Source organism: Salvelinus fontinalis, chromosome 6 (assembly GCF_029448725.1).
Source record: "Salvelinus fontinalis isolate EN_2023a chromosome 6, ASM2944872v1, whole genome shotgun sequence".
In the NCBI taxonomy this organism is placed as follows: domain Eukaryota; kingdom Metazoa; phylum Chordata; class Actinopteri; order Salmoniformes; family Salmonidae; genus Salvelinus; species Salvelinus fontinalis.
Window position 1 is genome coordinate 35,919,090 of NC_074670.1, and position 14,611 is coordinate 35,933,700.

Sequence of the window (14,611 nt, forward strand, 5' to 3'; positions counted from 1 at the left end):
CATCTCTTCAGTGGGTCCTATGATTGAGTGTAGTCTGGCCCAGGAGTGTGAAGGTAAACGGAAAGGCTCTGGAGCAACGAACCGCCCTTGTTGTCTCTGCCTGGCCGGTTCCCCTCTCTCCACTGGGACTCTCTGCCTCTAACCCTATTACAGGGGCTGAGTCACTGGCTTACTGGTGCTCTTCCATGCCGTTACTAGGAGGGGTGCGTCACTTGAGTGGGTTGAGTCACTGACGTGGTCTTCCTGTCGGGGTTGGCGCCCCCCTTGGGTTGTGCCGTGGCGGAGATCTTTGTGGGCTATACTCAGCCTTTTCTCAGGATGGTAAGTTGGTGGTTGAAGATATCCCTCTAGCGGTGTAGGGGATGTGCTTTGGCAAAGTGGGTGGGGTTATATCCTGCCTGTTTGGCCCTTTCCGGGGGTATCATCGGATGGGGCCACAGTGTCTCCTGACCCCTCCTGTCTCAGCCTCCAGTATTTATGCTGCAGTAGTTTATGTGTCGGGGGGCTAGGGTCACTCTGTTATATCTGGAGTATTTCTCCTGTCTTATCCGGTGTCCTGTGTGAATTTAAGTATGCTCTCTCAAATTCTCTCTTTCTTTCTCTCTCTCTCTCTCTCTCGGAGGACCTGAGCCCTAGGACCCTGCCTGTGGAATCCAGTGTCAGTGGAATTATGTTTTTAGTAAGTGTCTTGAGTCAATAAGTATTAACCCCTTTGTTATGGAAAGCATACATAAGTACAGGAGTAAAAATGTGCTTGTCAAGTCACATAATAAGTTGTATGGATTCACTCTGTGTGCAATAATAGTGTTTAACATTATTTTTAATGACTACCTCATCTCTGTACCCCACACATACTATTATCTGTAAGGTCCCTCAGTCGAGCAGTGCATTTCAAAAACAGGTTCGACCTTTTACTCAACAATACTAACCTAACTGACAGAGTAAAAAGAAGGATGCCTGTACTTAATGAAAGTATTCCAAAACATCATCCTGTTTGCAACAAGGCACTAAAGTAGTATTGCAAAAAAATGTGGCAAAGCAATTAACTTTTTGTTCCAAAATGTAATGTTTGGGGCAAATCCAGAACAACACATTACTGAGTACCACTCTTCATATGTTCAAGCATAGTGGTGGCTGCATCATGTTATGGGTATGCTTGTAATCGTTAAGGACTTTATAAAAAATAAATGGGAGGGGCTAAGCACACGCAAATTCCCAGAGTAAAAAACGGTTCATTCTGCTATCCACCAGACAATGGGAGATGATTTCACCTTTCATCAGGACAATAACCTAAAACACAAGGCCAAATCTACACTGGAGTTGCTTACCATTACCAGGAAGACAGGGAATGTTCCTGACTGTCCGAGTTACAGTTTTGACTTAAATCTGCTTGAAAATCTATGGCAATACCTGAAAATGGTTGTCTAGCAATGATCAACAACCAATTTGACAGAGTTTGAAGAATTGTGAAAATAATAATGTGCAAATGCTGCACAATCCAGGTGTTGAAATGTTTTAGAGACTTACCCAGAAAGACTCACAGCTGTAGTAACTGCCAAATGTGTTTGAATCGGGTGTGAATACTTATGTAAATTGGATATTTAATTTCTATAAACATTTTGTTACTTTGTCCTTATGGGGTATTGTGTGTTGATGGGTGGGAAAATGTTTTATCCATTTTGAATTCTGGCTGTAACACAAAATGTGGAATAAGTCAAGTGGTATGAATACTTTCTGAAGGAACTGTAGATAGACACATTACAGAGAGACAAAAAAGGTTCTACTGTACACACATTAGCCAGATTTGACATGATTTTTAAAAAGTTGTTATGGTTCGTATGGCTTTAAGTTGCTGTGGTAGTTCGTTCCACTCAAGAGCTGGTATATAAAAATGTGTTCCTAACAGATAGACTTATATTTAAAGCAGAGTTTCTGGTATCATGCTGGTGGACATTTCTAACAAATTAAAAATAGTTGGGTAGGTACCTGGGGGCTGAGTCCGTGATAATTATGTGGACCAGACCAAGTTTAATTAATACTACTATTTTTTTTTCGACAAATAGCCAGCCTAGCTGCTTAAAAGGCTTGACCTCCAGATGAATATGCGAGTGGAGTTTAAGTCCAATTCTAACAAGCTTGTTTTGGCTGGTCTGTAGCTTACTCTTCATTCTTCCCCAGGGCTGCTGGTGACCGATGATGTGCAGGCATAATCAAAGTGACACTGAACTAGTGCACTTGCCAGAGTCTTTATGGTGTCTATAGCTAGGTTTCCATTCAATCAGTCACAGATTTTCATGTGAATACTCTACAATCTGCATAAAAACAGTATGCATTTTGCAATCAAAGTCTTAATTTTATACTCACTTGCATTGTGGTGTTGTAGGCTAGTCTACAGTTGAAGTCGGAAGTTTGCATGCTGTTACGTCCGTCGTCGGAATGAGACCAAAGCGCAGCGTCAAAAGTGTTCATCATACTTTATTTGAATGAACACCAAAAACAACAAAGGAAAAAACTAACGTAATGTTCTGCAGGGCTATACAGCTACTGTGCAAAAACAACATCCCACAAACTAGGGTGGAAAAACAGGCTGCCTAAGTATGATTCCCAATCAGAGATAACGATAGACAGCTGCCTCTGATTGGGAACCATACCCGGCCAACAAAGAAGTAGAAAACTTGAATGCCCACCCAAATCACACCCTGACCTAACCAAATAGAGAAATAAAAAGGCTCTCTAAGGTCAGGGCGTGACAGTACCCCCCCCCCCCCCCCCCCCCCCCCAAAAGTGCAGACTCCGGCTGCAAAACCTGACTCTATGAGGGAGGGTCCGGGTGGGCATCTAGCCTCGGTGGCGGCTCCGCTTGCTGATCCCTCCGCTTCCGTGGAACCGGACCACTTGAGTGGATCGTCGCCAGAGGCTCCGGACCATAGATCGTTGCCGAAGGAACCGGACCGTAGATCGTCGCCGGAGGCTCCGGACCGTGGATCGTCGCCGGAGGCTCCGGACTACGGACCGTGGCCCGTCGCTGGAGGCTCCGGACTGCGGCCCATCTCAGGAGGTTCCGGACTGCGGGCCGTCTCAGGAGGTTCCGGACTGCGGGCCGTCTCAGGAGGTTCCGGACTGCGGGCCGTCTCAGGAGGTTCCGGACTGCGGGCCGTCTCAGTAGGTTCCGGACTGCTGGCCGTCTCAGGAGGTTCCGGACTGTGGACCGTCGTTGGAGGATCCGGACTGTGAAACTGTCGCCGGAAGCTCTGGACTGGAAACTGTCACCGGAAGCTCTGGACTGGAAACTGTCGCCTGAAGCTTTTGATTGGGGACTGTCGCTGAAAGCTCTGGACTGTGGAGGCGCACTGGAGGCCTGATGCGTGGGACCGGTATATGTGGCATCGGGCTGATGACACACACCTCAGGGCGAGTGCGCGGAGGAGGCACAGGACGCACTGGAGGTCTGGAGCGTAGAGCTGGTACACCCCGTCCTGGCTGGATGCTCACTTTAGTCCGGCAAGTTCGGGGCGCTGGCACAGGACGCACTGGAGACACGGTGCGTAGAACCGCATAACATGGTGCCTGAACGGTGACACACACCCCAGGGCGAGTGCGCGGAGGAGACACAGGATGCACCGGACTGGGGAGGCACACCGGAGGCTAGATGTGTGAAACAGATGCACATGACACCGGACTGGTGTCACACTACTCAGCACGCCCTCAACGCCAGCACCGCTCTCCAGAATCTTGCGTCGAGCTCCTCAGTCGACTCCCTGCCTGGCTCTGGTTCACCCCTCGGCCCCGCCGACCACTCCGTGTGCCGACTGCTATCTTTAATTCTGTCAAAAACACTTGTATCTTTTAACAATGTTTATTATGAGTATTTCTGTAAATTGATGTGGCTCTGTGCAAATTCACGGGATGTTTTGGAGGCAAAGCCAAATGTAAACTGAGGTTTTTGGATATAAATATGAACTTGATCGAACAAAACATACATGTTGTCCCGGGAGTGTCATCTGATGAAGAATATCAAAGGTTAGTGATTAATTTCTCTCTATTTCTGCTTTTTGTGATTCCTCTCTTTGGTTGGAAAACCCCTGTATGCTTTGTGACTAGTTGCTGACCTAACATAATGATATGTTCTGCTTTCGCAGAAAAGCCTTTTTGAAATTGGACACTGTGGTTGGATTAATGAGAATTTTATCTTTAAAATGGTGTCTAATACTTGTATGTTTCAGAAATTTGAATTATGAGATTTCTGTTGATTGAATTTGGCGACCTGCAATTCTATTGGCTTCATTGGCCGTTCCCAGACAGGTTAAAGAAAACAGAACTATGGATTACAGTTTTTCCTGGCCCATAGACTACTGTCAGGGTGAGGAACCATCTAACATTAAGTTGTATAATACTGAACTTTCCCTTTAAAATTTGAGAAGTATTCTGATACTGGGATGTTAAATATAGACACAGCCTTCAGCATATGATGTGCCACTTATGCCTATGAAGTAAAATTGTTTAAGGAACTGTCCCTAATACTCTTTGTAATTACAGAAACTGTGCACTCACTAAAGTGCTCTGTAACAACATTGTATTAACATGTTGATACTAGTGTAATTGCACCAATCGTAATCAGATAGAACGCATTGGATATCTCCAATAAGCAATTTTCCCTCTTCTGTGACTTCCAATTAAAATAAACACAGCAAAAATGAAATGTACTCACACTGTCAACTGCATTTATTTTCAGCAAACTTAACATGTGTAAATATTTGTATGAACATAATAAGACTCAACAACTGAGACAAACTGAACCAGTTCACAGACATGTGACTAACATGAATGGAACAATGTCTCCCTGAACAAGGGGGGGGGGGGGGGGTCAAAATAAAAAGAAACAGTCAGTATCTGGTGTGACAACCAGCTGCATTAAGTACTGCAGTGCATCTCCTCCTCATGAATTGCACCAGATCTGCCAGTTCTTGCTGTGAGATGTTACCCCACTGTTCCACCAAGGCACCTGCAAGTTACCGGACATTTCTGGGGGGGATGGCCCTAGCCCTCACCCTCCGATCCAACAGGTCCCAGACGTGCTTAATGGGATTGCGATCCGGGCTCTTCACTGGCCATGGCAGAACACTGACATTTCTGTCTTGCAGGAAATCACGCACAGAACAAGCAGTATGGCTGGTGGCATTGTCATGCTGGAGGGTCATGTCAGGATAAGCCTGCAGGAAGGGTACCACATGAGGGAGGAGGATGTCTTCCCTGTAACGCAAAGCATTGAGATTGGTTAATAAGTATTCAATCACAAGTATTCAAACTACAGACAGGTTAATAAGTATACCAATGAGTATTCAAAAACACCCCTAAGCTAGTCTACCTGCTTCAACAGCTAGCAAACTAACCAAAAATACAGAGGGTGGTCCACCCAGTTCTAACTAGTGTATTTAGACAAAGTTTACCTACGGGTAGTGTATGCCCATGGGCAACTTGTCTTGGTACCCCTTTTCCCACAATCAAACAAACAGTCAAACACCATAACCAAAACAATACTCACAGGTGGGACAAAGTGACCTGTAGGTGTAAAAACAAATGACAGCTCAAAGAGAGAGATATTGCGAGAGATTGAGACACAAAGAGATCGAGCTCTAGAGAAAACAACTGAATGCGTTTTTAAACCAAGGGAAAGGGGATGTGATTGGGTAATGGAAACAGGAGGAGGTGTGTCTTCTGATTAGCGACTGATTGGGGAATGATGATTGCCACCTGTGAGGGGAGAAGGAGAGAAAAGAAATACACACACAGAATACACAGACACAGGATACCTGTATTCGTACCAGACAACAAGCTCAGTCCGATGATGCTGTGACACACCGCCCCAGACCATGATGGACCTTCCACCTCCAAATCGATCCCGCTCCAGAGTACATGCCTTGGTGTAACGCTCATTCCTTTGACGATGAACGCAAATCTGACCATCACCCCTGGTGAGACAAAACTGCGACTCGTTTAGCGAAGAGCACTTTTTGCCAGTCCTGTCTGGTCCAGCGACGGTGGGTTTGTGCCCACAGGCAACATTGTTGCCGGTGATGTCTGGTGAAGACCTGCCTTATAACAGGCCTACAATCCCTCAGTCCAGCCTCTCTAAGCCCATTGCGGACAATCTGAGCACTGATGGAGGGATTTTGCGTTCCTGGTGTTCCATCCTGTACCTGTCCCGAAGGTGTGATGTTCGGATGTACCGATCCTGTGCAGGTGTTGTTACACGTGGTCTGCCACTGCGAGGATGATCAGCTGGCCATCCTGTCTCCCTGTAGCGCTCTTAGGCATCCCTCTTAGGCATCTCACAGTACGGACATTGCAATTTATTGCCCTGGCCACATCTGCAGTACTCATGCCTCCTTGCAGCATGCCTAAGGCACGTTCACGCAGATGAGCCGGGACCCTGGGCATTTTTCTTTTGGTGTTTTTCAGAGTCAGTAGAAAGGCCTCTTTAGTGTCCTAAGTTGTCATAACTGTGACCTTAATTGCCTACCGTCTGTAAGCTGTTAGTGTCTTAACGACCGTTCCACAGGTGCATGTTCATTCATTGTTTATGGTTCATTGGACAAGCACGGGAAACAGTGTTTAAACTCTTGACAATGAAGATCTCTGAAGTTATTTTGATTTTATGAATTATCTTTGAAAGACAGGGTCCTGAAAAAGAGATGTTTCTATTTATTCTGAGTTTATAAAGACACAAATATTTGCCCTCCTTAAATGGATGAAATCAATAATTGATTCTCTGTTGATAGTCATGGTCAATATTTTCAGCAAAATGCAAATCACAATCCCTCCCAAAACATTGTTTGTAAAGACAATATCAGAATACAACAATCAATAAAAATTTTAGGACAGAGAGACATTAATTTCCAGTAAATACTAGAATGGTAAGAGTATTTCCATTATTTTACAAACATTGTCTGCTCTCTGTAATTTCAAGAGCTGTCCACTTGGTGGCAGGTGTGTGGCTCGTATAAATGTTCCTGTGAAGGAGACACCCAGGCAACCCAGTCACCTTCCTTATAATACTCTAGTTACCATTATGAAACTGTATTCCGTATTCTATGATGACTTTGTTCATTTGTGTTGAAGGCAATATAAGCACTTTTGGTATATATATATATAAAAAGTGTACTTTACACTGAATATACTGAACAAATATGCTTCTCAAGAACATGTCTTTTTTTTCTTTTTAGGGACATTATAATGTATACCCCTAAAACGAACACATCTTATATAGAACTTTATTGGAGGCTCCCAGATACTTGAAACGTATTTACCTCTCAAACATTGGTTTCATAGTCATCCCATAATCGGCTAACATAATTGTAGAAAATTATGATATTATTTAACTTTTTGAAAAATCCGGTTCAAATGACCTTTTAGGGGTCCATGCATAACAAGTTAAACAAATAAAATTACATTCTATCAAATACTTAGACTTGTCATTGATAGTGAAACACTCGTATGCTCTGGGGTGAGTAAATTGTTAAAACATTAGGGAAGGGGAAAGAGGAGGTCATTCCAAAGGCCTGGGATTAATAGATTAAAAGAGACAACTTCAGTGTCTTTATTAAAAATACCATTGCATCCTCTGCTTCGGCCCTTTTGTAGTAAGAAAACAAAAGTGAAAGAGAACTGAAACTCATAAAGCAAGTCCTTTAAAGATAGAATCCGCAGTAGGGGGAAACTGTACTACTGTCTGCCCCACAGCCGTTGTAATTGTTTTGTTTATCAGACTTCAGGATAAGACCCAGATGCAGACAGATTGAAATAACAAATGCTTTTTACAATACAGGGGGCAGGCAAACAACAGCTCAACGGCAGGCAGAGGTCAATATAATCCAGGGCAGAGTCTGTAAGGTACAGAACGGAAGGCAGGCTCAGGGCAGGCAGAATGGTCAAAAACTGAGAGAACTAGAAAACAGGAACTAACGAGAAACAGGAGTACAGGAAAAAACTCTGGTAGGCTTGACGAGACAAGATACACTGGCTCAACAAAAAACACTGGCTGAGAAACAGATGCCTCACAAGTCCTCAACTGGCAGCTTCATTAAGTAGTACCCGCAAAACACCAGTCTCAACATCAACAGTGAAGAGGCAACTCCAGGATACTGGCCTTCTAGGCAGAGTTCATCTGTCCAGTGTCTGTGTTCTTTTGCCAATCTTTTCTTTTTATTGACCAGTCTGAGATATCGCTTTTTCTTTGCCTAGAAGGCCAGGAGTTTTAAGCTGTGCTAACAATTGCAAAATAGTTTTCTAATGATCAATTAGCTAATCCAAGTTTATTATTTTAAAGGGCTAACACAATGTGCCATTGGAACACAGGAGTGATGGTTGCAGATAATGGGCCTCTGTATGGCTATGTAGATATTCCATTATTTAAAAAAAATATTAATCCGACGTTTCCAGCTACAATAGTCATTTCCAACATTAACAATATCTACACTCTATTTCTGATCAATTTGATGTTACTTTAATGGACAATTTTTTGGCTTTTCTTTCAAAAACAAGGACATTTCTAAGTGACCCCAAACCTTTGAATGGTAGTGTACATCTCCATAGCCTTGGTCTCAGGACCCGACAGTGAATACAGCCATCCCTGGGGAGAAGATCGATACCACAGTCATAGATTCGATGCGGAGGAAGCGAAGTGGCCCGGGCCTTGCTGAAAACCTCCTGGACGTCCTGGTACTCTGCGGGAATGGAGCAGAGGCCCGAGGCTCCTTCCGAGCCCACAGCAAGACGTCCTGGGGCAGGCTGCGCAGACGTCAGGCAATGGGCGTGGCAGAACGGGCTCCAGCCCATGATAGTACCAGCAGTCCAGTAGATAAGGGGATTGTAGCGCTGGAGCCAAGAAATCCCCAATATCACGGGAACCTGAGAAGACTTGATGAGCATAAACTGTACAGACTCACTGTGATTTTGACTGGTCGCCCCACAGTAGGATGGCATGGAGAGTGGTGTAAGTAAGGGAAGAAAAAAAATGATCCGTAGGGCCCTCCAGAGTACTCGTACCTACTGATGAGCATGGTCTTTTAAATGGACAGGTAGACACATAATGACCGGCAGTTCCACAATACAGACAGCGCTGGGTGTTAAGTCTGCGTAAGCGTTCGGCTGGAGAAAGCCTAGCTCTGCCGAGTTGCATTGGCTCGGGAAAAGGCATGTCAGCAGACCTCGGGGGAACTCGGGTAAGCTCGGATTCTCTCAGGGACGTAGATGCCGGGGACTTCCAGGGTTCCTCGGAGGCAAGCTGGGATCCTTGGGCGAGCGATTAGGACCGGAATCAGACCTCTCCCTCCTACATTCCCGTAGCTTCCCATCGATCCGGATGGTCAAGGCGATGAGCGAGTCGAGATCCGTAGGCAGCTCACAGGCCTGGAGCCTGTGAGCTTGTCCTTAACTTCTTATGGCTGCAGCCCGACGCCGGTACACTTTTGACAACAGCCAGCTCAAGTGGAGGGCGCGAAATTCAAAATATATTTTTTTAAATATTTAACTTTCACACATTAACAAGTCCAATACAGCATATGAAAGGTACAGATCTTGTGAATCCAGCCAAAATGTCCGATTTTTAAAATGTTTTACAGGGAAGACACAATATGTAAATCTATTAGTTAACCACGTTAGCAAAAGACACCACTTTTTTTACTCCAACAGTTTTTTACTCCATCAGTAGCTATCACAAATTCGACCAAATAAAGATATAAATAGCCACTAACCAAGAAACAACTTCATCAGATGATAGTCTGATAACATATTTATTGTATAGCATATGTTTTGTTAGAAAAATTTGCATATTTCAGGTATAAATCATAGTTTACATTGCAGCTACAGTCAGAAATTGCACCGAAAGCAGCCATAACACTTACAGACACCAACGTCAAATACCTAATTACTCATCATAAAACATTTCTGAAAATACATAGTGTACAGCAAATGAAAGACAGGCATCTTGTGATTCCAACTAATATTTCCGATTTATTAAGTGTTTTACAGCGGGAAAAAAATGTAGCGTTATATTAGCTTAGCACAATAGCCAGAAACACTTGGGCGCCGGCGACTACGACAGATATATGAAATAACATCATAAAATGTTTCTTACTTTTGCTGATCTTCCATCAGAATGTTGGACAAGGTGTCCTTTGTCCAAAACAGTCGTTGTTTGGATTCAGAACGGCAACTTCCCCTCTTCATTTAGCAAGCGCGCTAGCCTAGTGGCACAAAACTCTCCATGTCAACAAACGGAAGAGAACGGAACACGGCAAAACTCCCGAAAAAATTTCAATAATCTGATGAAACCATATTGAAAAAACATACTTTACGATGATATGGTGACATGTATCAAATAAAATCAAAGCCGGAGATTGTAGTCGACTATAACGGCAGCTAAACAAAAGGCAATCCGACTGTCCAGCTCGCGCTCTTCAGAGTACCGAAAATGGTGGACACGTCATTCCAAGATGATGTGTTCCATCTCAGACCAAGATAATCAACTAATTTCTTCTCTCACAGCCTCTTGACACCCAGAGGAAGGTGTATGAAGTGCATGTATACTAATAAGTCTTGTGCCCATTTATAGGCAGGAAGAAGAACAGAGCATCGATTTCAGACTTTCCACTTCCTGGTCAGGTAATGTGCTGCAGAATGAGTTCTGTTTCACTCAGAGAAATAATTCAAACGGTTTTAGAAACTAGATAGTGTTTTCTATCCAATAGTAATACTAATATGCATATTGTACGAGCAAGAATTGAGTACGAGGCCGTTTGAAATGGGCACATTTTATCTGGCTACTCAATACTGCCCCTTGCAGCCCAAACATGTTAACCTCCGCCGATAATCCATGAAGGAAGGTATTGAACAGGGATTCCGGGTTCCAGGCACTCTCGGCAGCCAATGTGAGGAAATCAACCGCATAGTCCGCCACATTGCGGGAGTCTTGACGAAGCTGGAGTAACTTACCGGCAGCTTCTCTCCCGGACAACGGAGAATCGAAAACCTTTTTTTTTAACCTCAGCCATGAACTCCTCCAGGCTGAAACACACGGCAGATTGTTGTTCCCACACCGCCGTAGCCCAGGCGAGAACCCTCCGTGACATTAGCGTTATGAGATATGCTATTTTCGAGAGGGGAAGGGCTACAGCTTGAAGATGAGGGAACACTGGTAGAGAAACGCCTGACAGGTTCCTGTCCATTCAGCGAAGCGCTCCGGAGGAGGTAAGCGGGGTTCTCGGGAAGCCGGGGTGGCCTGGAGAGACGTACTGCTGACAGCGGTGTTACTGAGGGGCTGGGAGTTTACTGTCGTGGCCGGCCGCCTCCCAGATAATCCGCAGAATTGCTCCAGCAAGGCATTCAAGGCACGGTCATGGCATTCTGCCAAGGTCTGGAATTCTTCCACAAGGCTCCTTGGGAGGAGACGGCGTTGCGGAGCTCGTCCAAGTCTGCTGGGTCAGTCATGGCCAGTTTGTACTATCTGACCTCAGGATAAGATCCAGGGCAGGCAGAATGGTCAGAAACCGGGAGAACTAGAAAACAGGAACTAACAAGAAACAGGAGTACGGGAAAAAACGCTGGTAGGCTTGACAAGGCAAACTGGCAACACAGGTATAAATGCACAGAAGATAATGGAGAAATGGGTGACACCTGGAGGGGGGTGGAGACAAGCACAAGACAGGGGAATCAGATCAGGGCGTGACATTGTTGACAAGCAGAGGTGGGGAGTGCTGGGGGAGCGTTGCATGTCAAGGTAAAAAAAAAATACACTACATCTGCTGTACTATCGCGCATGCAATGATGTTCGACAGGAAAAAAAATAAGTGTTTTTTGTTTGCAGTAATTTCTTTGTTGTTGTAATATCGCAAACGGACATGGCTGTTTCACCAATAAGGATTCCAGCTTTCTCCACAAAGAAAGCCATTAATTTCTTCATACCTTGAGGGCTTTCATTTAGTCATTTCTTGTTGACTTGTTTTTGAATAGTGTTCTTTCAATTTTCTAAACTCTTTGGTTAAAATCCAATGAAGAAAAACACAAAATGGGGTAAAAGAAAAACAAGCATGCCACATAGCCAGCCAGAAGGTAAAGAATGTCATCTGTGTTTCATTATTTATGGCGAAGCTATACTCTTTACTCTGTGCTTTTTATACTCAAAATTTGCCCCTTACCCATGCTGCTTAGAATTATGCACTGCCCTTAGTAGAGTTGCCATGCTTGGCTGCCCCCTAAATCGCCATCCCCCGCCAGCTGGGCATCTTTCTCAAGCACATCCTGCCAGGGCCACTTTTGATGACATCATCAGAGCTGTCAGTCTTATCCTGGTCCGCTCCCTCTGGGAAAAGGGAGTCACGCACTCTTGCACACTATATCTGTCCTCCATGCCCCTTCCACTTCCCCATCCCCTCCATCCCCTACCAGACCTCCCAGCAGTGCTGTTTCAATGTTTTGTAGCGACAGATTATGGTTGATGGTCTCATCTTAATCACTTCCAATTTTCATTTTCATCTCCACAGCTTCACGCTACACTGCTCTCCCTCACACAAACACTTAGAAGCCAAAGTCACTTCATGTCTCAGCCATTCATTAACTATGAACTGTCTGACACTCTTCTACAGCATTGCTTCTGTGGGCTCACCAGGCCTCATGCTCGGTCCCATGTCACAACATGGTTCCCTAATTTCTAGACCAGAGCATTTACTCTTCTCCTTGAATGACATTGATTTATCTGAAAGCTAATGTAAGAGAGACATCTGTTGTTTGAATGCCATGGCACCCCAGTCTGTGGTGTCTATGGTGCAGATGTCTGTACTAGTGTTCATAGACTCCATACACATCAGACATTTCAGCAAGCTTAGGGTGTCTTCAATGTGCTCTCTCCATTTGCACCACAATGTAATGGTCCAGTACTGACTGCCACATGCCACAGATCTCCTGATATGATTCTGACAACCACAAACATACTCAATACCCGCTGGCCACAGATGTCAGTTCAACGTCTAGTTTTGATTTATATTTGATTGACTTGTCAACTAATCTGAATTCAATGTGAAATTAACAAAACAATGTACCATGTCATTGGATGTCATTTAGGTTAATTAAAAGGTTGGGTGAAAAGAAATCACAACATTTCCTTTTAAGTTGATGACTTTTTTCAAGTCCAATCAGTTTTCCACGTTATTTCAACATCATCACGTTGAATGTTTTTGTTGAAATGACGTGTAAACAACGTTGATTCAACCATTTTTTGCCCAATGGGTATTGTCTTATGTTAATGTCATGAAGAACAGGAAATACTAATACACTACCATTCAAAAGTTTGGGGTCACTTATAAATGTCCTTGTTTTTGAATGAAAAGCATATTTTTTCATCCATTAAAATAACATCAAATTGATCAGAAATAAAGTATAGACATTGTTAATGTTGTAAATGACTATTGTAGCTGGAAACAGCAGATTTTTTTATGGAATATCTACAGAAGTGAACAGAGGCCCATTATCAGCAACCATCACTCCTGTGTTCCAGTAGCATGTTTGTTAGCTAATCCAAGTTTATCATTTTAAAAGGCTAATTGATCATTAGAAAAACCTTTTGAAATTATGCTAGCACAGCAGAAAACTGTTGTTCTGATTAAAGAAGAAATAAAACTGACCTTCTTTAGACTAGTATCTGGAGCATCAGCATTTGTGGGTTCAATTACAGGCTCAAAATGGCCAGAAACAAAGAACTTTCTTCTGAAACTCGTCAGTCTATTCTTGTTCTGAGAAATAAAGGTTATTCCATGCGAGAAATTACCAAGAAACTGAAGATCTCGTAAAATGCTGTGTACTACTCCCTTCACAGAACAGCGCAAACTGTCTCTAACCAGAATAGTAAGAGTGGGAGGCCCCGGTGCACAACTGAGCAAGAGGACAAGTACATTAGTGCCTAGTTTGAGAAACAGACCCCACACAAGTCCTCAACTGGTAGATTCATTAAATAGTACCCACAAAACACCAGTCTCAACAGTGAAGTGGTGACTACGGGATGTTGGTCTTCTAGGCAGAGTTGCAAAGAAAAAGCCATATCTCAGACTGGCCAATAAAAATAAAATATTAAGATGGGCAAAAGAACACAGACACTGGACAGAGGAACTCTGCCTAGAAGGCCAGCATCCCGGAGTCGCCCCTTTGCTGTTGACGTTGAGACTGGTGTTTTGCGGTTTCCAGCTACAATGGTCATTTACAACATGAACAATGTCTACCCTGTATTTCTGATCAATTTGATGTTATTTTAATGGACAAAATGTTTTTATTTCAAACATAAGGACATTTCTAAGTGACCCCAAACTTTTGAACGGTATTGTGTGTGTCCATGTGGAAGCAAATACGGCAGTTTGCTATATAACACTCCCTAATCTTAGTTACTCTTAAAGGACAGAGCGTTGGATAGAGAGCCATTTGACTCTTAAATTGTTGGAAGTGGGTTGCCTTTGAGCCCATGTGACCTTGCAAACTCTGGATGCAGACGCACACTCAGACAAACATGGTTTTCTCGCGGACATGGCAAAAAGCCAAAACAAATAACCTGCCCTCGAAGTGTCGGAAA